The sequence below is a fragment of the Rhinopithecus roxellana genome, chromosome 5, assembly GCF_007565055.1.
Source record: "Rhinopithecus roxellana isolate Shanxi Qingling chromosome 5, ASM756505v1, whole genome shotgun sequence".
Classification (NCBI taxonomy): domain Eukaryota; kingdom Metazoa; phylum Chordata; class Mammalia; order Primates; family Cercopithecidae; genus Rhinopithecus; species Rhinopithecus roxellana.
In genome coordinates, this window is record NC_044553.1 from 74285898 (window position 1) to 74313084 (window position 27187).

Below are 27187 nucleotides of genomic sequence, written 5' to 3' on the forward strand. Positions count from 1 at the left end.
CTTGATTGCAAATGATAATTTTCTGAGATATTGTTAATTTTAGTTACTTCTGGAATATTCCAACCCACGTTATAGATGTTTGGTCCTTTTTAAAATCAACTTATAATTTATCCGAATCCTAGTTCTTGGTTGGTTGATCAATGTTTAGGCAACAGAACAATTGAGTAGCATTCTGCATAGCTAAGTAGCACTGTTTTGCAACCTTTGCCTTCTTGGTCTAGAAAATACTATTGCTTGACATATACCAGGAATTTTAGATTAGAATATTTGGCAGTATCTATACTGAATCAAAAACATGCATTAAAATGGAGAAGAATACCTTTGTGAGTCCTCTAGATGGCAGAACAATTGCAACAAATATATCTTAGAAGGTGTCCAAGAAGTGTGTGGAGGAGAGAGCGTACGAAAGATGGGGTGAGACGGGGACCTGCGGGCTCTAAGCTTTCTGTCTCAACCCAACCAGGGCAGATCTGCTCTTATATGTCTTATAACTTGACATTTTATCTAAGATGTTGTTTGAAAGAAGGAACATGGCTAAAAACATGATAGGATGTCAAAGCTCAAAATCTGTTTTTTTTTTTTTTTTTCTTTCGGGACAGAGTTTCGCTCTTGTTGCCCAGGATGGAGTGTAATGGTGCAATCTTGGCTCACTGCAACCTCCATCTCCTGGGTTCAAGCAGTTCTCTGGCTTCCGCTTCCAAGTAGCTGGTATTACAGGCGTGCACTACCACACCTGGCTAATTTTTGTATTTTTATTAGAAACGGAGTTTCACCATGTTGGCCAGCCTCGGCCTCCCAAAATGCTGGGATTACAGGTGTGAGCCACCGTGGCCGGTCCAAAGCTCAGAATCTTAAGTTGTGCACGCCAACATCAAATCACAGATTTCTGTGAGGACGTATGCATGCATTATTCATGTACCCTGAGCATCTTCAGACTATAGCTGCCCTCACCCCAACACACATGTTGATGAATTCTAGAGTGATGCTGGCCTACTCCAACACTCTGCTACTTTAATTTCTATCATAGGGGTTGAGGCACAGCATAGTCCTTTAGCCTTTGTCCCTGCTGTTAAAGAAATCACCATTGTTGGTATATTGTATTGTTGGCATAAGGAGAAGAGATGACTTGGGGAGATATAACATAGGTAACTTGTAAAGATTCATTCCTCACAGAGAGTGAAAGAGGGAGAGGGGGCAGGGAGAGCATCCAATAGAATAAATGTAAGATTTTAAGTGTGTCACTTTCTCCACTTGTCTTTAAGTAGAAAGATGATTGTAGTATCTCTTCAATTTCATTTGCAAACTACTTATTCAAATTCCCCTGAAGTCACTTTTTAATAGCACGACCAATTTAGATCCTTTTGGATTATCGATGAAATTCTCGATCACAGTGTAGTATAGCAAACGTGATTTCCATATGTCAAATAGAGCAAAAGGATAAGGGATAAATTTGCTATTCTGTATTTGCATACCTCATAATATCATATAATATCCCTAACAGATATTATCTCCTTATAGCTATTACTTCAGTGTAAACTACTTCAAAAGGCTCCTTCATTAGACTTTTCTGCAGTTACCTACTTGCCCATTATCAGTGAAACGTAGCTGAGGTATATTTTAGGGTCACTATTCTTCTGCCTGTTTGCGACTGTACCTGAGAATGCATTAAGATAGGCCAGCATCAGTCTAGAATCCATCAACATGTGTGTTGGGGTGAGCATAGCTATATTCTGAAGATGCTCAGGGTACATGAATAATGCATTAAGATGCATTAAGATACATTTTCACGTTCATTTAACACATCTATTGATTAACTAGTCCTGAGCTTACCTTGGGAATAGACAGATAAATTAGATGTGGTCTTTATTCTTAAGGCCCTCAACCATGAAAAATGCACTTTCATATGTGAGACAACTATAGAAATAGATTTTCTTATTTTTTTAACTTTTAAATTTTTTATAGAGATGGAGTCTTGCTATATTGCCTAGGCAGGTCTCGAACTCCTGGCCTCAAGCGATCCTCCTGCTTTGGCCTCTCAGAGTACTGGGATTACAGGTGTGAGTCGTTGCACTTGGCCATAAATAGGTTTTCAATGTAGTCTGACAAGGTGTTATAAAAGAAAGAACTTCAAAGTGTTGTGGAAGTTCCTAGGCATGAGAAGCTCTTCTGTAGGTGTTACCAGAAGTTACCCAGAAGTTATTGCATGTAGAGGACTGTCTTTGCAACACAAATGAAGGGAAGTTGATGAAATATTAAGTGTTAAGAGTTGTACCATGTTATACACTGAGCCTGATAGATTTACACCAACAGCTTTCTAGGTTACTGTACCAAAAAATTCTATAAATAGCTTTGGATTTTTAGTTGATAACTGAACTGGAAATCGTCTCTGGCTTTTGCTTCTTAAAGAACACATTATTCAGTGCTACGTTCCTATAGTGATAATCAGGAAATAAGAAGGCCCACATAATCTGGTGATGACAACAGTATGACGTCAAACAATGTCTACAAAAGTGGCAGTGTTTTCTGATTGGCCCAGATTCTTGAGTTATTTCACTAATAATTTCAGTATGAAAAGCGGGGAATGTCAGATCCTTAAACAACTGTTGAATAATCCATTGGTCGTAATGAACCAGTACATAGGACTGAATAAATGCTTTACGAATTCTCTGCACACCACTGGATCAAGCAATCTGTGTAAGTGTGGATAATGAGACTTCAGCTTGACTTGTAATTATGCGTGGAGTTGTTCCTGTATTTTTTACACATCATCTTTGTATAGGCTCTGAGTCTAGGAGGGTCAGTCACAAATGACTGATACTGTGAATCAGGGTATTGCCACTGATCAAAGGACAGACTACACATGTGTTCGGTGTGGAAGGATTAGCTGGTCAGCTTTGTCCTTTGGCTACTGTTGCAAACAAAGATTACAAAAAGAGGTCTGTATATGCCTATGTGTTTGTAAAAGGAGCTTTCATTTTTGTTTCGTTTATTGAACCCCAACTCCTGAATTTATTTTTTACAAATATTTGTACACACAGTAGTGTTGCTAAAGGGAGTCCTTTGTTTTTTTGTTTTTGTTTTCTGTGTTTTTTTTTTAAAACAAATCCATGCTTTTTTAGAAAGGTGTTAACCAGCCCCCTCCCTGCCCTCATACTAGTCCATGTTTCAGATACTAATTAATCTATGTCTTGGGATCACTTTATAATCTATATTTAGGGATCTCTTTCTCATTCAGAGACACTGTCTTTTCCATTTTGGGTGTTTTGGTGATTTTCCAGTTTTCCGAGTAGCATCAGTATTTCTCCTTGAACCAAGGTGAAAGTTTGCATCTATTCCTCAGTTCTCTAGGGGCCTCTTCCATGACTGTCTGCTTGCTTACTGGTAGTTTCCTTACTCCCATTTTATCATGGTCTGTGAATTTAACCAACATGATGTTTACTCCCACTTTTGAATTATTAATGAAGAAGACTGTGAGATGGTACTTTTGTCTTTAATAGTTGATGCTGAAAAAGTGACAAATGCAATAAAAGCATCTTTCTCTAATTCAGTTCCTGTCATGCATCTCTTTAGTGTCTTGGTGATATGACTTGAAATAATAGTGCTTACATCTCTCTTTCAGCTAGTTCACACTGAAAGCGTGTAATAATCTGTTTGATATCAGAGCCACTTCCCAGTCACAGATTGTGATGTCACAAACCAAAGATTGTTCTCTCTCAGCAGGAAGAAGCTGGAGAGGAGATGAATCTTCATGGTGAACCACATCCTTATTCAAATTTGGTCACTTCATAAAGAAAATTCACCATAATGAGGAACCAATATATTGGCTAATTGAAATGCCCGGTTGAATTATGCTTGAAACACTGTGCCATTATAATGGAATAGAAAAATTCCTTATGAAAACTTAAAGTTATAGTAATGAAGACATAAGTAAATATATATTTAATGCATTTAAAAATATTATGCAATGTCAGTCCCTTTAAGTTAAATGCTAACACACAAAAATGAATTTTAGGTATGTTTCTAATTTTATATACAAAATTATGTTGCTTGGCATTTCAGACAAAAATTACTTTTTAAGATTGTTATGTGAACAGACACGAAATGTATGTGTTCATTTTGACCTAGATGCCTGTTTTTATTTTATCATGGTTTAAATAAAAAGCTTATAGCTTTTGGATAATTTAAAATGACCAGAATTTAAAGATACAGCAGTAGGTATTATTATAAGGATATGGCAGCCAGAATCTTTGCTCCATTTCTATGAAAGGAACTAATAATACACAATCACATTACTTTTACAATATAATACTTTTATATAATATGTGTGAATGAAATACATCCTAAATTGCAGAAACAAGTAGGCAGGTTATTGACTACATCCCAAGACTGTTGAGACTCTCTTTAATTGTTAAATCTATCAATACCAGGGAAAAATTCTTATAAATAAACCAAATCTTCAGGTACTAGCATAAAATCCCTCATCCATTTGTACCCATGAGATGTAAACTTGAAGCAGTTTTCAATTTCTTTTTCACCCTACATGAAGAAAATACAGATTATTCCAAATAGCTGTAGGGTATTTTTTTGAAAGCTGTTACTGAAACTTCAATAATCACTTTTCTGATTTGGATAGGCAAGAAAGTGAAAATTCACTGGGATTGATGCTAACAAGGACCAAATTGGGGTGGAGCAAGGTAGTATTCATTTGCCCATCCATTGTCATTAGAAGGTGAGTTATAGAAACAACGCCCCCAAATTAGTGGGACGTGAGTTTCTGTTTACTTTACAATGAATAAATAAAATCCAGAACGCTTAAGGAATATTGTTATCTGCCCCCTTTAATTCTATTGGAAGCAGATTGTTTGAGCATAACATAAATTTCATGCTTTTGTCCAAGTTTAGTTAAAACATCTTTAATTATAATTTAAAATATTGATTAATATTCTTCATTTAAAATATCTCCATATATTTGAATCATGTCTGTTTACAAACTGTAATACCATAATAAGGAGGAAACAGATGAAAAGAACCCTTAAGGGTTCAGCTATTTCTCAGTGTAGGTAAACAACAACACCACCACCCTTAACTATAAGAAGTATTTTGAGATTTCTAAATAAACCGTTTTTTTCTTTGAAACAAATTGGTATATTAGATAATCATTACTTGTATTAAATTGCTGCTTTCCTTTGGTACTGGAAAATGACAGGTAAGTTTCTGTAATGACTTCAGATGCAAAAGACTTATGATATTTAAGGTTATTTATAGACTGTCTTGAAAAGCATGAAGGAATCATATAATTTACTCCCTTAACTGAAATTTGAAAAAAGGAAAGAATGCAGTGAAATGGAAGAGAATGTCTGATTTGACTACTTTTAGACAAGTACTGAATACTTACTTCTGATTACGTGTATTATCACAAGATCTGCGTAGTTAGGTGTGATTTGCTCTTGTTTCCCTGTCTCCTCTCTTCTAAGATAATAGAAATATTAATTGTTGTAGGACTTCTTTATGACAAGGTGCTTTGGACCTAAGTTTTCCAATGAAACGTACATGAAAACCAATGTGGTTGGGATTTCTGCTAAAAATCTATGTAGGAAATTAAAATATCAGATGAAGAAGATCAGATGATTCTGTTTTGTTGTTTTTGCTTAAGATTGTCTCTCTAGAAGTCTCATTATGCAGTGATTTCTAGGGAATTTCTAAAAGGCACTGTATCTTTTAAAATTCTTTGATGGCTTCACTAGTGCTTTGCATTTTACAGTTTGGACCACTGACCTGAGTTTTTGAGGTTTTAAGGTACCAGACATCTTTCATCTTTTTATCCTCTTGTTAAATCAGAAAAATGTCTTCATAAATGTCTGTTATAAAAATGTCTAGTATTTTTAAGATAAATTAGCCCCATCCTACAAGAATTTATACCTCGATTTAGTAGAGATTATTTTTCTTCAGTATGAATGAAATGACATCACAGCTTTTTTTTTTCTTGCTAACAATAGAAATCAGTCATTGAGCTTTTGTTCCTTTATGTGAATAGAAATAATTAAAATGCTTATTAATTTTTCTTTGTTTTATCAAGTACTCTGGGAAACAAAGTTCATTTGAATATTGTTGGTAAACATTGTCTGTGAATGGCTCTTATGCACCGTTCAGGGCTCTCTTCATGCATTTTTTTCAAGCTATTAAATAAAATTGGGATAAAAATAAAGACAAAGATGAGACAAATGCAATGAAAAATGAATGGGAGTTTTGGATGCTTTATTATCTAGTTATGAGTGACTTGTTTATGCAGCATAAGTAAAAACAAGTGTTTACCTCAGCTTAAATCTGCAAAAGCTTAAGGAAAGGTTGCAAGAAATTCAAATCCACTATCTCATTCACAGCACGAGCAGATTTAATTTCAGTAGACAAGATATAAATTAAGGTTATAAAATTAATTCTTACCTGGCAGTGGTTTGTTTGAAGCTCAGTAATTTGAACTCTGGCTGGAAATAGTAAGCTTCGAGACCCGAAATACCTTCTCTACTTTCCTTTCATGTTTTATTTTGCCAGTGTTTTATTTCTTGCAGTATCTTTATATCTGTATTCCTGATAATCCTGTAGCATTAGTTAGGATAGTGTGCGGTAGATGAAGACTCCATTGGGCTAGGATTATAGAACCAGAAGGGTGAGTTTTGCCTTTATCTGATAACAGCAGTTGATCTGACCACAAACAATTTGAGTGTTCAGAACTTATTAAAGATTCATTGAATGCTTCAGCAATGAGAAATCCTGATTGTTCCTATATGCATTTTACCCCCTGGAAAAGTTCTGCTTGTTCGTATTTCAGAATTACACACGCTTCCAAATTAAGCTGCTTTAAAAAACATTATCTGGACTAGAAGCATGGATGTTCTTGTACTCTCCTGCTTTCCTTTCTCCATACCAACTTTTCAGTCCATCAGCTTCCTTTCTGTAGAGGATGAAGGCATTTCTTCTGTCCTCCTCATGCTTTTGTAACCCATGCTTCTGGTACACTGTTTTTTGAATAGTGAGGTAAAAATCCAAAAGGAACTACGGCTTTATCATGTCTCTGGACGGTGAGCGTACTTGGCATGAATGAAGAGCTGATAGCAGCTATTCAAACCAGACAGCAAACTGATGGGATGACGCTTCCATACATAAAAAACTGATTAATTACTTCCCCTGCTGGACAGCAGTATATCCTGAAAGGAAGAAAGAAAGGAGCAGATGATGATATTCGTTTTGATAGGTGTTCTCTGTTTGAACAGCTTGTCATTAAGAAGCGAATCCAGGAAAAGCTGCAGCTTCAGAGTGTGATCAGGTAGAATGGGCAAGAGTTATTTGACAGACAGTTAAGTGACGTATTTTGGGAGGAAAAAGAGGGCTTAGCACAGAGGTAGCTGGAATAAGGTTCCAAAATGCTTTTGAAAATGTTCATTTTTTCCTGTTAGTCTTTTTGGCTAGAAGCTTTTTTTTTTTTTTTTTTTTTTTTTTTTTTTTTAAGCTTTGCTAGGCATTATTCACAGACATGTTGCTGAGTTGTTTTTTCATCTTTCGGTTTTCCCTAAAGATGGAAAGTAATTTTTAAAAGTCTTTGAGATAGAAAGAGTATACAGTGAGTTTTAAACATTTGTAGCAGAGAAAAGACTGCTTTTTTTTTTTTTTTTCTAAATGCACGCCTTTTTTTGTTTGTTTGTTTGTTTTGAGACGGAGTCCAGACTGGAGTGCAGTGGCGCCATCTCGGCTCACTGCAAGCTCCGCCTCCCGGGCTCACGCCATTCCCCTGCCTCAGCCTCCTGAGTAGCTGGGACTACAGGTGCCCGCCAGCACGCCCTGCTAATTTTTTTGTATTTTTAGTAGAGACAGGGTTTCACCGTGTTAGCCAAGATGGTCTCGATCTCCTGACCTTGTGATCCGCCTGCCTTGGCCTCCCAAAGTGCTGGGATTACAGGCGTGAGCCACCACGCCCGGCTTTGCACGCCTGTTTTTATACATCTTTTGGGCATATGCGTTTTGTTGCTTTGGAGTAAAGCATTATAAGGCCTCATTTGATACAGACTTTTAACAGGGTCTTCATTAAAGCTTTTTCTTAAATTAGATGAAATCCAGATTAGCTGTATAAAAGAATAGATTTTTAAATGTCAATTTCGTAATTTTTGCACTTCAGTTTTTAAATTTAAAATTCAAATTTTTAAAATTGCACTTCAGTTTAAAATTTAAATTTTAAATTTAAACATTTTTCCCTACCTGAGTTCTTTATGAGTTTATCTAGACAATATGTTTTTAAATATTTAAAAAATTATTATGCAACATTTCAAACTTACACAAAACTGAAAAATAATATAGGAACTTCCAGAAACTTATTATCCAGATTCAATAATTGTCAGATTCAATTCTTTGCTAAAATATTTTAAAGCATATCTCATTTCACCTATTCGTACTTTAGTATGTATATTTTTAAAGTATGGACACTTTTTCGCATGACCCTGTGCATTATCACACCTAACCCACTGGCTATAATCCTCTGGAGTCATATAATATCCAGTTCATTTTAAATTCCTTTGTCTCAGAAACGATGTCATTTTGTAGGTTTTTTCTGAATGAGAATCCAGACAAAGTATACACTTTCATTGTTAGCCAATAGAATTTTAAACACTGACTTAGATGAACATGTATGAGAAAGAGGTAAATTTTAGTTTTATAGTGGTGTTTGACACACATTTGTCATAGGCATATTTATGCAAGAGAACATATCTTTAGAATATTTTCTTGAACTTTTCCCACTGAACATTGCATGATACTGAAAAGGATTGTACCAATCATTAGATTGGTCATTATATACTGGTCACTTCTATAATAAATAGCCCAAATTTTAAGCCACTGATTATTAAGCCATTTCAACGATTGAATGTGACTTAGAGTTCAGTGGAGATCCAAAATGAGAGAAGTAGAAATCTTTATCAAATTGGGCCATGGTGTTTATGAGGATTGATGACTATATTATTGTACACGTTTTTCATTAATGTCAAGGTTTTTTCCCAATGAATTTTAATTTTTCTGTGAAGTTTGAACTCATGGCTCTTTTCTGATAAAGCATAACATTTGACTGTTCACTTAACTTTTCCAAGAATACAATAGCATGAGGTCCTGAAAATAACTTGTGTGCCTCACCCTCACCTGTCGAAATTCATTCTCATTCAGATTCTTTCTCTCTTCGTACTCTTATCTCGTCTTTCACATTAGCTAGATGAAAGAGAATGGGGGTGGTGAATATGGGGAGCCCTTAAAGGGATGTAGATGGAAATTATAATTTTCTATTTCCATCTAAGCTCAAAGCCACTGCTGAGGACTGTGCCCCCATTTTTTGTGGAGGGCAATAGATTACTTCTCTCCCAAGGTGCTCACTCTTGAGTACCTCTTGTCATATGTCATGTTATGGCATGAACGTTCGTGAGCTTTGTGTTACACTTTATGTTCTCAAATTATCCCTTGTCCTTTAAATCTTGCTGAACAAGGACTATATGTGCCAATCACTTTTTGAAAGCTTAGTAAATAGTTACTGATTATCGCCATTTAATATAGATAAGCTGAATGGGAAAAGGTGAGGAAAGATGCTTCCATTCTCTTTCCAAGCTGTCTCTGAAATTTTTCTCAGTCATTTGTAATGCAATGTCAACATCAGGAGAACACTTTGCAAATATGCAGGTTCTGCTGGAGAACTTTGTAGGGTGGGTGAAAAAGTGGTTATAGAGGGAACTGGGATAATAGATTATGAGTGCATTTTGGGTGCAAATATTTCAGATCATTATCTCTCAGTGCTTTAGCTATAAACTGAATTAATAGAAAAACATTGACTCAATTACTGACTTACAGAGTTCCAAATAAAAGATAGTTATACTTCAGCCATTGTGGAAAGTAATTTTCTCCAAGACTTTGCTCGTGGTATTCCCGATGTTGTTCTTTTTTAAATAAAAAGCTGTATTTATTTTTACTTTCTACAGGATGAACTTTCTGCTTTGAAGCAAGGAGTTGTCTACATGAATTGTATTGTTCAGAGATCTAAGAGGTTGAGTAGCTAGTTGGGTGGATGGCTTGTTTTTTCACCCTAAATATGAAGAGAAGGAGGAAAGTCTTAGGGATTTGGACTTTTAGGTTTTCTTTGATACATATAATAAAGCACATTTTTGTTTTGTTCAGATGTCTCAACTCGCGTCTCCCCTTTTGCAACTCTATGTATTCTCATATTTAAACTGAACTCTCCCATCACCCACTGTAAATTTGGCTAAACAACTTCAGAAGCATCATAGATTTTCAAATGAATTTATGTATAATAAGATAAATGATTTTTTATTTTACAAGGTCCTTTTTTGCTAGAACATTTGGTCCATACCTAGAGTTATGCTCATAGCTGTTTACAAAATTATAAATACTTTTATAAAGAAAAGAAGTCTCTCCTTTATGCTCTCCAGTTTTTAGATGAGTAGGATTTGTGGTTAATTATTTCTTCCACGGCAACGACTTACTTTTAGAGCATTTCAATATTTATAATCTCAATTGAGTGTGATTATTTTTCAGTTAATAAACAAAGATAAAAAGTTGCTTTTTAAGAGAGTCTTGTGGACTCATGCAAGCTGTTTCTAAAATAAATATGCTTTTAAATTCTGGTTGAAGAAATAAAATCTTTGTTGACTTATGTGAGTCATGCCAAGTCATTTTTAGCGCATTAATTGTAATAACAAACATTTATTGACTCCTTACTAGGTACAAGACCACTGCACTTGGTTCTTTGGATTTATAATGCATTTACTTTTAACAGCTCTGAGGCAGACTGTTATCATGCATCTTCTCTAAAGAAGGAAACTGAGGTACACAACAGTTAAGTAGCTTGTTCAAGTTTACCCTGTTATTAAAATGTTGAACTGTGGTATGAACCCAGCCTAGGTGGTTTTAAAGTCCGGTAAGTTTGCCTCCTGAGAATAACAATCATTCCACTTAAGTGTGAGACTCCCAGTATAATGTTGAAAGAGTGGTGTCTCTCCAGCATAACTAACATTCTACAAAAACGAGATCCGCAGTTTCTCGGAGATCTCAGATGACCTGGACAGTTGACTGTCTTTAATATATAGGGAATGTTTTCTTCCTGTTTTCTATGTCTTGAATTTATAAAGGGGTGATTTTTTTTCTTTCCAAAATTGTATTATGGCCTCTCAAACAGCAATGTGTTTTAAAATACTAGTCATTTATGTTCTATTAAATTGTTTTAAAAAACTAAGAGTTATAAGGGGGGATATGAACTGAATTTGTTGTACTTTGCAATACAGTTGATATGTATCACATTCGGGTAAAATGATTGCATTATTTTTCTTTTGGCATCAGTTTGTTGGGAAAAAAAGATTGCATTTTTATTTTCTGATTTAGATACTTTAAACAAATCTTTCATTTTTAAACTTCTTTAGTTGATTCCTCTACCATTGCACCCACTCTTTTCACTCCTGTCAGGCCTTAACCTGTGCCCTGATATTTGGTTCTTTCCTAATTTGTCATCCTTAAGATTTTGACCTTATACTGAACTGCAGACAACCACTAGAGGTCTCCAGACCACACTTCAGGAAGCTCTGATTTTACAACCATACCCTAGTAAGTGGAACAGTTATGTTCCGGGGCAGATTGGGCACTAATATTCCTCATTAAGTATTTGTGAAATGCTACTTATATTCCAGGTTCTAGAACTATGCTATATTCCTGGGAGTCGATTTTTTTCTTTTTTTTAAAGTAAGGTCTTAGACCTTAAGAACCCTGTAGGCTAGTGGGGACACTAACATTTGAACATGTGGTCAGAAGATGTCATGTTAGGCACACCCACATCACATCCTTTTACATCCTAATGACTGGAGTCCTTTAGATTTCTAAGTTTGTGAATGCCCCACTAATACTCTCTGTAGCGAGATCACTCCTGCTTTCCTTTTTTTTTGAGACGAGTCTCGCTCTGTCACCCAGGCTGGAATGCAGTGGCGCGATCTCGGCTGACTGCAAGCTCCGCCTCCCGGGTTCACGCCATTCTCCTGCCTCAGCCTCCTGAGTAGGTGGGACTACAGGTGCCCGCCACCAGTCCCGGCTAAGTTTTTGTATTTTTAGTAGGGACGGGGTTTCACCGTGTTAGCCAGGATGGTCTGGATCTCCTGACCTCGTGATCCGCCTGCCTGGGCCTCCCAAAGTGCTGGGATTACAGGCTTGAGCCACCGCGCCCGGCCACTCCTGCTTTCTTGATGAGCCCTGACATTGCATCTTCATCAATCTGGCAAGGAGCCATTCTCTGGGGGCAAATAGGATTATTTGAATGGGCTCTGGGTTTTGTTTGTTTGTTTGTTCTTTCTTTTCCTTCCTTCCTTCCTTCCTTCCTTCCTTCCTTCCTTCCTTCCTTCCTTCCTTCCTTCCTTCCTTCCTTCCTTCCTTCCTTCCTTCCTTCCTTCCTTTTCTCTCCTTCTTTCCTTTCTCTCTTTCTCTCTCTCTTTCTCTCTCTTTCTTTCCTTCTTTCCTTCCTTCTTTCCTTCTGTCTTTCCTTCTTTCTGTCTTTCTTTCTTCCTTTCTTTCTTTCCTTTCTTTTATTTCTTTTCTTTCTTTCTTTCCTTTCTTTTCTTTCGTCTCCCTCTGTTGCCCAGGCTGGGCAGTCACCCAGGAGTGCAGTGGTGCGATCTCGGCTCACTGCAACGTCTGTCTCCTGGGTTCAGGCAATTATCCTGCTTCAGCCTCCTGAGTAGCTGGAATTATAGGCGCCCGCCACCATGCCTGGCTAATTTTTGTACTTTTCATAGAGACGGGGTTTCACCATGTTGGCCAGACTGGTCTCAAACTCCTGACCTCAAGTGATCCGCCTGCCTCGGCCTCCCAAAGTGCTAGGATTATAGGCGTGAGTCACCGGGCCTGGCTGGGTTCTGGTTTTTTACTTTCTGATACCCTTCTCAGCAGCTCTGGCATCTGATCTTTAGGGAAGCACTTCATACAAAAGCCAGCCACTACCTGTCTCAGTGAACAAGGCAGATCCCACAGAGATTTTAGACCTTCCATTTCCATTTTGCTTTATACCAGAGAAATTTTAAAGAAAGGATCTGTCTTCTACTTGGATCTCTTGTCTGTTAGGGGTGTTTATATAGACAGGTATCTCACAGTAACAGTCTTACGGACGTGTTCTGAGTAAGCCACGCAAAGCACCTGGCACAGTGCCTGGCACAGAGAGGGCAGATGCCCAGTAGATGTCAACAGTTGTCATTATTATTATGTAATTTAATTGAATTTTACTGCTGGAAGGGACTGTAGAGATAATTTAGTCCTGCCACCCATTTTACACAGTAAATTTTAGTGCTCTTTTCCTTCTCATACAGGCATCTAACTGTTAGGAGTTGTTCTCTTCAGTTATCCCATGTTGGGAAGGCCACAATTTTGATTTAGTCATCCGCTTAATGATGATACTTCCATATGAGAATTTTTATGTGGATAAGCATTTGGAACTAAATGGCAATTGTCAGTTTTAAAAGCATTTCAGCATGACACTGGGAAAGCAATAAGCATTTCAACATCCACAGTGATGCTGTAGAAAGCCTGGCAGCTTCTTAGTCTCTCAGCGGTATACATGTTCTAAAGGAAATTCTGAAAGCTGTGGATGAGTGACCTTCTGGACGGTGGACCTGTTTTTAAAAGTGTAGAATTCTTGAAGGCACATGGAAGTCAAGTAATTAGCACAAGGCGTAGAGAGCTGGCAAGTGACAGAACCAGGATCCAAACTAAGCATTCTGTGCTCTTAACTCCTGGGCCATGCTGTTTTTGAAAGGATGCTAACTAGCATTATTTATATTTCTGAGCAAGTACAAATAATCTAAGCAGACCCCAGTAGGGGCTCAGATGAATACATCCCATGGAATACTACACTGACATTTAAGAAAACAGTGGAATTCTTGAATGCTTAGTGAACAATTACTGAAGAAAGGGTAGCTTGGTTTTAGAAATAAATATATGGGCAAATAGAAATAAATGGATTATACTTCAGATTCAAAAAATATTTCGACAGAGTTAATAGTACCTTAAAGTCTGGTTTAAAAACCTTAACAAAGAGCTAAAATATGTAAATAACTATGGGGAACTTCAGGTGAATGGCCATTTGTCTGAGCCAGCAAGACAGTGACAGGACTAATCATTAGTTCTTGGAATGCAGGAACTTCGGGGATCTTCTGAGAGTTGAAGTAATTCTCATTTAACAGTTTTATAAATTACTTGAAAGACAGTAGTAAGAGAAAAAGCCCCAAGATTTTTAATACATAAAGCCATTAGGGATAATTTCTGGGGTAGAACTCTGAGTAAGAAATGGTAGTTGCATTTTAGTTTAGGTGTTTTTTTTTGTTTTGTTTTAATGTGTTTTGTTTTGTTTGGAGACAGGGTCTCATTCTGTTGCCCAGACTGGAGTGCAGTGTAACCTCAAACTTCTGGGCTCCAGTGAACCTCCCGCTTCGGCCTCCTGAGTAGCTGGGACTACAGGTGTGGGCCTTCTTGCCTGGCTACATACACATTTTAGTGGGAACATGAATAAATGAAAATGATCTTGATCATAATTATATGATATGCAGAAGATGAGGGGGGAATTATAGACAGATTTTATGCTGGGGAATTCAGTGATTTGTTATGTTTTTAAAGGATTTAAGTCTGATGTGGCGTGTTAAAAAATTTAGAAATTAGCAGGAGGTTATGATGATGATCCAGGCCAAATGTGATGATTCCTCAGACTAAGGTAATAATAGTTGGAAAGAAGGGGACAGATTACAGGAATATGCAGAGGTATAAATGATAGTTTGCTGATGAATTAGGTATCTAGGTATGATGGTGAGAGAAGTGTTGAGAATGATCCCGAGCACTCTGGCTTGAGTAACTGTGGCTGGAGCTGCAATATGCTGAAATCGGGGAAGCTGGATGAGGAACAGGTTTGGGAAAGGGAAATCAAGAGTGAGAATATTGAACAAGATGAGCTGTGGATCTGGTAATTCTTACCTTCTGAAATACTTGAGGCATGTGAAGGAATACTTTACAGTCGTCATATGTGAGAAGCAATATACTGTTACATGTTATTTTTGTAAAATAGGTCTTTTTTTCCCTCATTCCTTTGTTTTTCACGATAGTTTTTAACCTTACTTTGTTTTTTCCTGTCCCTGCCACTTACACGTAACACTTACCAATCATAACTTCTCTCCATGCAAGTATTCCAGTGAGCTAGGAAAGGAATTAATGAATCAATCTTTCTGTATGGGGTGTGGTTGGAAATAGCCACTCTAGGAATAAATATGCTGTACTCTGCCCCCCAAACCTGGTTGAAAATCATTTCTTTAAAATCACCTATGAATGACTTTTGATGTGGGACATTTCTTTCATTTTCTAAAAAGATTTCTTGGTTATACTGGTTCATAGGAACACACTCTCCTCAGATGATCAGACACTTCATTTTCTAGATGAGGATGCTGAGCACCCCAGAGGTTGCCATTCACCCAGACTGCACCCAAGGATGCAGATCTTGTCAGCTAGTTAACAGTTGATATGTTAGAACAGTAGAACCCTAAGAATCAAAATTCTAGCCAATAATTCCTCCTATGAGACATACCATTTACTTATCAGTTTCTCTAATAAGATAAATTCTTATGCGTAATGAGAAATGAAATATGTTTTATGGCTGGGCATGGTGGCTCACACCTGTAATCGCAGCAGGTGTGAGATTTAGGAGCTGAGGCAGGAGAATTGCTTGAGCCCAGGAGTTCGAGACCAGCCTGGGCAACATAGTGAGACTCTGTCTCTATAAAATATAAAAAAATTGGCCAGGCGTGATGGTGTGTACCTGTAATCCCAGCTACTCGGGAGGCTGAGGCAGGAGGATGGCTTGAACCCAGGAGGTTGAGGCTTCAGTGAGCCATGTTCTCACCACTGCCCTGCAGCCTGGACAACAGAGCAAGACCCTGTTGTCTCAAAAGAAAAAAAAAATAGGAAAATAAATATTTTTACCAGATATATATTTGATAAGGTAAAAATAGTTACATTATTTCTGTAAAGACTTCATATTTAAAATTCAATAAGATTGATAGTTTAGTCCTCAGTTGACCAAACAGTTTAGCACCTCAAACATGTGCATCGTTCTAGACACTGGATATATGAGCATGACTAAGGAATAAACTCTGCTCCCAGGCAGCTGACATGGACTGGGGAAGACAAGCATATCAAGGAATAATGTTATCTTTATGTTATACTCAAGTAGCTATAGAACAGAAGATAAAATGGGGCTCACGTGAAGGAGGAAATAGCTAGTTTAATCTGGAGATGTCAGGGAGCTATGTTAAGCTGTGTGAGCTGTAGACATTGGTTCCATGCTCTTTGAACTCCTTCAGAAGAGTTCATTTTATTTTTATTTTTTAAAAAGCTCTTTTAATTTTTTAAAAATTTCAAAGCGTTAATAAGATACTTACATGCTAAGTGATGAATGTAGTTCTGAGATTATATATAAAACATTTAAAAAACATTTCTAGTGGAAGTGGCAACAAAATCTCTCTCACACACACACGCACGCACGCGCACACACGCGCACACACGCACACACACACGAGACACAGACTGTCTTCCTCGTTTTAACCTAAGTATTCTAGTTGCCATAACAACCTGATTGTGGTAGTGCATTTGCTGCTATGGTTGAGATTGTGTCAGCAGTTCCATTATAAGCTGCAATTTTCAGGATCCTAAAATTCAATGTCACATTCACAGACGTGACATATACAGTTCCATCTATTTATTAATTTGATTTTGCCTCATACTTAAATCTCCAAAAGTCATTCTCCTCTCCCACTGTGTTGAGAGAGGTTCATATATCTGGTTTGTAGGATTCTGCTTTTGTTAATTTGTATTTTATTTCTAAAAGAAACCTCCATTATCTGATCATGGTCCCTTATTTTATAAAGAGGAAGTTGAGGCTCTATAGGGTCATCTGACAAGACCCTTGCCTTGCCTTTTCACCCTTAGGCAAGTCATCGGACATGAATCTACTAGTTATACACTACTGCACAGATGTTGGAGTTCTGTGGCATCTTCTGCTCAGTGATCTTTTTGATTTTTGGTTAAATCTCGCCATGACATGCCTTTCATTTTTTTGCATATGTGTCTCTTTGTGTATTTGATATATATCTTCTTCTATAATAGGATTCATTCTGTTGTCACATTCTGTGTTGTAGAAATTGGTTTATATGTTGTAGAAATTGGTTTATGTCTTTCTGATCTCCAGTAAACATTTTTCCATGGTAGACACCGTGCTTTACTCCTTATAATGTCTCCAGCATTTGCTGAGAAGGACCAGCTCTGCCTCTTCTTCTTCCTCATTCTCATTCCAGTTCACCTGGTGTCTGACCTTCCGTGTTGCTTATTCTTAGTGCTTGAACCTAATGACCTGTCTTTAGAGGGGTTGGGGAGTGGACACTGGTGTGGAGAGAGGAGGGGGCCTCCCTCTGCCCCTAGGTAGAGTCTCAGGGTTCAAGAGTGTGGTGCTTGGAGGGCCGTGGCTGTGACTGAAGTGTAGGGAGTAGTGAGAGAGGTTAAAGGGGCATTAAGGGGCCTGAAGGTAGACTTGGATTGGACTTTCTGCTGAGGAATCTGAACTTTGTTTTTTAGGCAAGAGGGACCAATTGAAAGGTCATAAGCAGGGAAGGGATATGAAGAGATCACCTAAAACTGCTGCACATTCAGGCCCTTGAAGACGGAAATGTGTATTTTAAAAAATATGGCATAAATAGGTAATCATTCTATTTAGTAGGAAAATGTAAGTTCAGAGGAGAGAGTAATTAATTCTGCCTTGGATATGATGATAGGAAGCTTTCACAAATGAGGTGATGTTTCAACTGGATATTAAGGGTAGCTAGGATTGCACCATACAGGGAAGTTGGGAAGATGGGATTTTAGATGTGAGAAGCAGCTTGAGTGAAGAATCAGAGGCAAGAATATGCTTGGCATACTGGGAAAATCTTGACCCTGCTGATGTTGATGTGGTGCCAGGTCTGAGGAGACCAGTGGCTTGAGAGGAGACGGGATAGCATGGGCTGAAAGCAGGTCACCACAGTTTTTGGTGCCCCACTACGGAGTGAAGACTTTATGCTCTAGAGAGAGGGAAGCTGTGAGCTTTAAAAAAGCAGCTAAAAGACACGAGCAGACCTATGGCATAGAGAAATACCTCTAGCAGTTTAGAGGATGAATTGGAAAATGAGAGTTGGGTGCTATTCTACCAGGCCAGGTAAAAACAAACAGAGGTGCCTGTTGAACTAGGATGGTGGGATTAGAAAGAGTGTAAATGGAGGATGAGGAATGAAGAAGAGGCATATTTCAAAGGTTAATTTAGCAGATGTGATTGACTGTGTGGGGAAAAGTGTAAAAAGAAGTTTCCTTTCCTTTTCTTTTTTTTTCTTTTCGAGATAGGGTCTCGCTCTCTTGCCCAGGCTGGAGTGCAGTGGCATGATCTGGGCTCACTGAAACCTCTGCCTCCTGAGTTCAAGCGATTCTCCTCCCTCAGCCACTGAGTAGCTGCGATTACAGATGTGCACCACCATTCCTGGCTGATTTTTTTTTTTTTTTTTTGTATTTTTAGTAGAGATGAGGTTTCGCCTTGTTGGCCAGGCCAGTCTTGAACTCCTGGCCTTAAGCGCTCCACCCACCTCTGCCTCCCAAAGGACTTGGACTACAGGTGTGAGCCACAGCACATGGCAAGAAGTTTTCTTATTCAAGCTTCTAGGTGAATTATTTTGCGATTTATCAAGGTAAGGAAAACAGGAGGAGAAGACAGATTTGGTTAAAGATAATATTTTGAAAAGTTCATCCACATTTTAAAATTTGAGGTATAATTTACATATAAAATGCTCAAATCTTAACAGTTTGATAAGCTTTGACAATTTATGTACACCTATGTAACCACCTCTACAAACAAGTTATGGAATAGTGGTTCTCAATATTGAGTGTGCATCAGAAACACCTGGATGTCTTGATGGACCATAAATTGCTTCGCCTACTCAGAGTTTCAGATTTAGTAGATCTGGGGTGAGGACTGAGAATTCAGCTTTCTAACAATTCCCAAGTGCCACTGGGTTCAGGGACCACACTTTGGAAACTGCTGATATAAAGTACCATTGTCACTCCAGATAGGCCCTCTTCTCCCTTTGTGCCTCTCTTCCCAGGCAATCACAGTTCTGATTTCTAGCACTGTGATTAGTTTGTCTATTCCTGGACTGCACAAATGGAATTATTCAGTATTTGCTTATATGTGGCTTTTTTTTTCCATACAATATAATGATTTTGAGATTCACCTATATTGTTGCATGGGGTTTATTCCTTTTTACCTGCTGACTAGCATTCCATCATGTGACTATTATCACAATTTGTTTATCAGTTCTCCTATTGACAGACATTTGATTTAGTTTCAGTTTTGGGGTGTTATGAATAAAACTTCCATGAACATTAATATGCAAGTCTTTTTGTGGTTGTATGTTTTCATTTCTCTTGGGTAAATACTTAGGAGTAGAATTGCTGGGTCCTAGGGTAAATATATGCTTAATTTTATAAGAAACTGCCAAAATAGTTTTCCATAGTGGTTGTAATGTAGTCAAATTGTGATTACATTTTTATTGACTCTAGTGAAGCTCCTAGACATTGACTAGATTGAAGGACATTTTGTCAAAGAAGAAAGGTCTATAGTGGACAAGGAAGCTTGGTAGTGTTACCCTTTGGGATATACATGTGGCTAATCAACAGTGACCATGGAACTCTTCCAGATCCTAAGAGAATTGAAATCTATGTTTAGATTTAAAAAGTATAGTTCATTATTCATTCAAAGAACAGTTAATAAGCACTGACCATATATTAGCCATAGAAGGGCACATAGCTCCCAGTACTGTTCCTGAGGAGCTCACAGGCAAAACAAATTATTATACTTTAAGAAGGTGCAAGGCAGTGCCTTAAATCAAAGTTTATCTTAGTCCTAGTTTATCTGAATGTTATTTTTCCAGAAATTCTAACTATCAGACAATGAGGACATAAACCAAAAAACCCCAAAAAAACTCCAGAACATTTCCCATCACTGGGGAAAAGGATGGATTTGTCAGTAAAATGGTGTTGGTCCAAGTGGAGTTCACCATCTGGGAAAAAATTGGGATTCAAACCTCATATCAGGATGATGTCAACGTGTGCCAAAAAGTTTAATGTAAAACAAAAAATGTAATACAAATATGAGGACAAATCACGGACATACTCTTTTCTAATGTCAGACTAGCAAAGGTGTTTTAAACTATTGGACAAAATCCAGAAATGCAAGGCTGTTAAATCTGATTATGTAAAAATAATGAATTTCTGCACGGCACAACCCACCATAACCAAGGCCAAAAGATAAATGATTTTGTGTGTGGGTAGGGGAGATAGAATGGTGACTCATTACAGAGAACTAGTTTCCAATATATGTAATGTGTTTTAACAACCCTATTAGAACTGGGCAAAGGCTATGAGCAGACTGTTCACAGAAAATGAAATGCAAATGATTTTTAAACATGTGAAAAGATGCTCAATGCACCCATAGGAGAAATGCAAATTAATTAAACTGAAATACATATGTTCAGTTATCAGATTGACAGAGATCAGAAAGTTTGATTAGACTTTGCACTGGCAAGGGTGAGGATGCACAGTGTTGGAGAAGAAGGGCATTTCAAGTTGAGGGGAATTGGAGGAGCAGGGAGATGGAAATGGGAAAGGTAGGGCCAGCACATTAGTGCAGGACAGGTGAGCTAATGTAGGGGCAGGCGTGTTGACTTTAGCAAGGAGTGACAGCTGGCGCTGTAGTGTCATGGGAGAAGCAGGGAAACTAGATAGCTACACGCAATAACTACAAATGCTGGTCACTGCAGAGGCAGATGGCCCTACAGATAACAGCCCAAGGGAGTCACTTACCCCAAAAGGTTACATTAGTCCCAGCATTTTCCCTTTAAGAAAGCATTAAAATAGAATGTTTAATGAAATGAAAATTTAACACTCTTAACAAATTATAATTTAAAGATGTATTCTTCAGTTATCTCAAATTTAATTTTTGGAGAATGTATTTGAAGATGCTAAATAAATGAAATACATCTCTACTGGTTTAGCTGCTTATTGCTGTTCGTAGCTTCTCTTGCAGTGAATTATGTTACATCACTGAATGTTTAGGACAAAAATGTGCAGCCATGCCTGTCTCCCTTTGGTTGCAAAGGTATAGGTAGCATAAGTAACTGATTAGGAGAGAGATTAACTGTTAGTGTTTACTTTGGAAAAGCAAGTAATGCATGTAATTTAACAGAATGGTGCTTTTCTTTTTAATTCCCATCCCCTGACATTTCTTATCTTCCTATGACTTCTGCCTCATCACTCATTTTACTTTCAGAATTCTAGAATTCATAATGCTCCTTAAAATGAAGTTACTATAATTTTTCCCGACTAGTTTAATATTGGAGGTTAATAGGTAACTGCTTGAGATACCTTTTGGTCTAGGATGTTATAATTCTGTGTGGTACATTATAATTTTAGGCATTGTACATTGTGGATTATGCCTGAAGATTTATGTGTATTAGGGGCAAATAGAGTACCAAATATTTAATGATATTCTTGATTGCTTACATTCCTAAAGAAGAAGTAATTACATGTTCAAACCAACAAGCTAACTTGATTTACATTTTCCTTCTCACTCACAATTTGGTTGCCATCTAGATTTTTTTTATTAACCCTATGCCCAAATGTATTTCAATAGTTCCTTGAGTCACTAAGGCAAAAGGTTAAGGGGAAAAAGTACATCTAATAGAATACTTTGAATACTGACCAGCAAAGATTGTATAGTATTTTCTGACAGTTAAAGTTATAGATTACATTTTTAAAAAATTAAAAAAGACAATACTGTGGTGTCAGATAGATAGTATTCTTTATGGTATCTGAAAAGCAAGCTTATTTTATATTGAATTCTTGTACAGATGGGCATTATCCAAAATGTCTTAGACTCACTCCAGTGCAAAGCTGTAGGAAGATAACCATTTGGTACCTTTTGGTGGCCCTTTCAGGGACTTTTCTGGGTAGAAAATCTAATGATTGAGAAAACGTTGATATTGATAACTCAGATATTATTTATCTTAGTTAAGAAGAGTTGAGTTTGTGGGAGTAGATGCAGACTGAAAAGTCTTTTTTTTTTTTTATATTTAAGTTCTAGGGCACATGTGCATCACGTGTGGGTTACATAGGTATACATGTGCCATGTTGGTTTGCTGCACCCATTAACTCATTATTTACAGTGGGTATTTCTCCTAATGCTATCCCTCCCCCAGGTCCCCACCTCCTGACAGGCCTCAGGGTGTGATGTTCCCCTCCCTATGTCCAAGTGTTCTCATTGTTCGGTTCCTTCCTATGAATGAGAACATATGGTGTTTGGTTTTCTGTCCTTGTGATAGTTTGCTCAGAATATTGGTTTTCAGCTTCATCCATGTCCCTGCAAAGGACATGAACCCATCCTTTTTTATGGCTGCATAGAATTCCATGGTGAATATGTGCCACATTTTATTAATCCAGTCTATCATTGATGGACATTTGGGTTGGTTCCAAGTCTTTGCTAGTGTGAATAGTGCTGCAATAAACATACGTGTGCATGTGTCTTTACAGTAGCATGATTTATAATCCTTTGGGAATATACCCAGTAATGGGATCGCTGGGTCAAACAGTATTTCTAGTTCTGGATCCTTGAGGAATCGCCACACTGTCTTCCACAATGGTTGAACTAGTTTACACTCCCACCAACAGTGTAAAAGCATTCCTATTTCTCCACATCCTCTCCAGCGTCTGTTGTTTTCTGACTTTTTAATGATCGCTACTCTAACTGGTGTGAAATGGTATCTCATTGTGGTTTTGATTTGCATTTCTCTGATGACCAGTGATAATGAGCATTTTTTCATGTGTCTGTTGGCTGCATAAATGTCTTCCTTTGAGAAGTGTCTGTTCATATCCTTTGCCCACTTTTTGATGGGGTTGTTTGATTTTTTCTTGAAAATTTGTTTAAGTTCTTTGTAGATTTTGGATATTAGCCCTTTGCCAGATGGATAGATTGCAAAAATTTTCTCCCATTCTGTAGGTTGCATGTTCACTCTGATGGTAGTTTCTTTTGCTGTGCAGAAGCCCTTTAGTTTAATTAGATCCCATTTGTCTATTTTAGCTTTTGTTGCCATTGCTATTGGTGTTTTAGACATGAAGTCCTTGCTGATGCTTATGTCCTGAATGGTATTGCCTAGGTTTTCTTCTAGGGTTTTTATGGTTTTAGGTCTAACATTTAAGTCTTTAATCCATCTTCAATTAATTTTTGTATAAGGTGTAAGGAAGGATCCAGTTTCAGCTTTCTACATATGGCTAGCCAGTTTTCCCAGCACCATTTATTACATAGGGACTCCTTTCCCCATTTCTTGTTTTTGTCAGGTTTGTCAAAGATCAGATGGTTTTAGATGTGTGGTGTTATTTCTGAGGTCTCTGTTCTGTTCCGTTGGTCTATATCTCTGTTTTGGTACCAGTACCATGCTGTTTTGGTTACTGTAGCCTTGTAGTATAGTTTGAAGTTAGGTAGCGTGATGCCTCCAGCTTTGTTCTTTTTGCGTAGAATTGTCATGGCAATGTGGGCTCTTTTTTGGTTCCATATGAACTTTAAAGTAGTTTTTTTTTACTTCTGTGAAGAAAGTCATTGGTAGCTTGATGGGGATGGCATTGAATCTATAAATTACCTTGGGCAGTATGATCATTTTCATGATACTGATTTTTCCTATCCATGAGCATGGAATGTTATTCCACTTGTTTGTATCCTCTTTTATTTTGTTGAGCAGTAGTTTGTAGTTCTCCTTGAAGAGGTCCTTCACATCCCTTGTAAATTGTATTCCTAGGTATTTTATTCTCTTTGTAGCAATTGTGAATGGGAGTTCACTCATGATTTTGCTTTCTGTTTGTCTGTTATTGGTGTATAGGAATGCTTGTGATTTTTGCACATTGATTTTGTATCCTGAGACAAAAAGTCTTATTTTCTAATATAAATGTTGGGATGCTTAGGGATCTCTGTGTTGTTGAAATGAATTTTTTTTTTTCTTTAGTCCCTTATGGACAAGGGTGTATGACCTGTCTAACTTGGTGTTTTGGGCATATGTAGGTGTCTTCCTATAGTGCCCTATTAGGCATTCAAATATACTTATTGGTTGATTGATAAATTCTCGTCCACGCTGTTTTCCTCAGTTGGATAGTTTCAGTTCCACATCTACTTCAACAGTCTCAGAAGATTAGGTAAAATTGTGTAGTTATTATAAAAAATGCATATTTGATCTCTATTTTTTTCATTTATGCTGTTTTGGGAGCCAGTTTTTTAAAAAGATATAATACTGTTTCATTATTTATGCAGTTTCCTATCTTTTTGGAGAATCATTGTAATTTTTTTTGCCATTGAGTATGTTGGTATCTGTCTCAGAAAGGGAAGAAATACTGAAATCGCAGTGGATGAGACTTAATTTCTCATTTCCTGCTAACCAAGTTACTACAGGTGTACCAATTATGGACAAGCATCTATCTAGACAGATAAAGTAGGATAGATTTAGGAGTCATCTTCTAATAGTTTGAGGAATAGGTTGCAAGGTATATTGCTCTCTTTGCTAATGCTTTGCCTCCAACAAGTCCCTCTGTCTGTACCTTTGAACCTGGAGTGAGTGATTTTTTTTTCCTTTTTGATGTGGAAGATAGACTGACTTATCTTGCTATTGAAGATAATATCATTTCCACCCATTTGTGAGCTGCTGTTATCTATATATCCACCTTGGCGCAGATTTATTTCCAAAGCTAGACCAGACATAATTTTGTTCTAAAATATACATAAACCCTGAATAATCTATACATCTTGCTATTGAAATCAAATGGATTTTTGAGCTCTAGAGCTCTGCTTACTTGGGTGTGGATGGTGCATTGTATGTGGTAAGTATTTAGGAAATTAATGTTTGGCCTTGGTCTTATCCAGCTTTCCAGATGGAGTTGAGAGTGGTTTCTCTGAGAAATAGAAGCATCCTTCTCAGTAAAGATACATTTTTACTTTGAGTCTATTTATCAAACCTTCCTCTGTGCTAATATGGTCTTTCTTAAACAATGTCTTCTTATCATGATTTTATTTTCATTTTATGTATGATATTGTATTAATAGACATGGTTCTGTAACTTGGAAAGTAGCCTTTACCTCCATCTTCTACCTTATTTCTTTGCTTGGCTTCTTTTCGGGTGATCCTGATTAGGTAGGTACATTTTTCCTTCTTACGTGGGAGCAGCCAAATAATAGTTTCGTCATTCTTATATGGAGGCTGGGGCAGTGCTTGTCATATGGCATGAAGTAGATGTAACTTTTTCTTTCTTTCTTTTTTTTTTTTTGTCTTGCTCTGTCACCCAGGCTGGAGTGTAGTGGTGTTGTCTCGGATTACTGCAACCTCTGCCTCCCGGGTTCAAGTGATTCTTCTGCCTCAGTCTCCCAAGTAGCTGGGATTACAGGCGTGCACCACCATGCCCAGCTAATTTCTATATTTCTTTTTCAGTAAAGACAGGGTTTCACCATGTTGGCCAGACTGGTCTTGAATTCCTAGCCTCAAGTGTTCTGCCCACCTCTTGCCTCCCAAAGTGCTGGAATTATAGGAGTGAGCCACTGTGCCCAGCCAGATGTAGCATGTAAGTTTGCCTTGGTTCATTGGGCTAAAGGAGTACCTTATAATTCTTTATAGCTTCTGAGACCTGATGAACTGTGTGATGTACAGATAACTAGAATTACTGTGAACAACTGTGAACATCATAATGTTTATTATTTGGTAAAATATATAAAATAAAATTTATTTATAGGAAAAAAGCAAAATATCTTTAATATTGCATATATATCTTTAATATTCATTAAAGATATATATCTTTAATATTACATGTATACTATCTTTAATATTACATATAATATTAAAAATATTAATATCATTTAATTATATAATTATTGTATGTTATATTATAATAGATATATAATATATAATATATAATTTTATACAATATAATATAATTTTATATACTATATATTAATTTTTATATAATATATTATAATATGTATTATATAATATATTATATATATATAATTTTATATATTATATTTTACATAATATACAATATATAATATACAATACATATATACTGTGTTATATGATATATAATATATAATTATATAAATATATTTATTTTCTTAATCCAGTCTATCATTGATGGACATTTGGGTTGGTTCCAAGTCTTTGCTATTGTGAATAGTGCTGTAATAAACATACATGTGCCTGTGTCTTTATAGCAGCATGATTTATAATCCTTTGGGTATATACCCAGTAATGGGATCGCTGGGTCAAACAGTATTTCTAGTTCTAGATATATATATATATAATGTAATTGTATTAATATATTATATAACATATTAATATATAATTATATATTAATATACAGTGTTATATTAATATATAACATATATTATATAATTAATATATATTATATATAATTATGTATAATATATAATGTTATATAATATATTAATATAATTATATATCTAGAACTAGAAATATATATTTATATATAAATATAAATATATAACATATATTAACATATTATATATATCCTTCAAGGAGACAGGTTTGATGAAAATGGAAGTGAATATTATTATATATTATATATAATGTTATATTATCATTATATAATATATAATGTTATATTATCTTATAGAATATATAGTTATATTATATTATATAATGTTATATATTATATAATAAAGATTTTATACACACACACACACACACACACACACACACACACACAGTTTTTAAATTTTTTTTAAGCCAAGATCTCCCTCTGTTGCCCAGGCTGAAATGCAGTGGCACCATCACAGCTCACTGCAGCCTCAGTCTTCTAGGCCCAGGTGATCCTTGCACCTCAGCCTCGTAAGTAGCTGGGTCAAGTGCACACAACCATGCCCAGCTAATTTTTATTTTATTTTATTTCATTTTGGTAAAGATGGGGTTTTGCTGTGTTGCCCAGGCTTGTCTTAAACTCGGGCTCAGGCAGTTCTC

At 36.7% G+C, this 27187-nt stretch overlaps 2 protein-coding genes across 3 annotated transcripts in view; one reads left to right on the forward strand and one right to left on the reverse strand.

Annotated features, from left to right (window-relative positions):
• CHRM5 (cholinergic receptor muscarinic 5) overlaps positions 1-7097 on the reverse strand; it is a 101308-nt gene extending 94211 nt beyond the window's left edge. For both annotated transcript variants that reach the window (XM_030930997.1, XM_010386320.2), the window contains exon 1: positions 6442-7097. The gene's annotated coding sequence lies outside the window, so the exon portion shown is untranslated. The remainder of the gene's footprint in view (positions 1-6441) is intronic.
• Positions 1-27187, forward strand: part of AVEN (apoptosis and caspase activation inhibitor) — a 186344-nt gene that overhangs the window by 65627 nt on the left and 93530 nt on the right. The gene's annotated exons all lie outside the window — the stretch shown is intronic.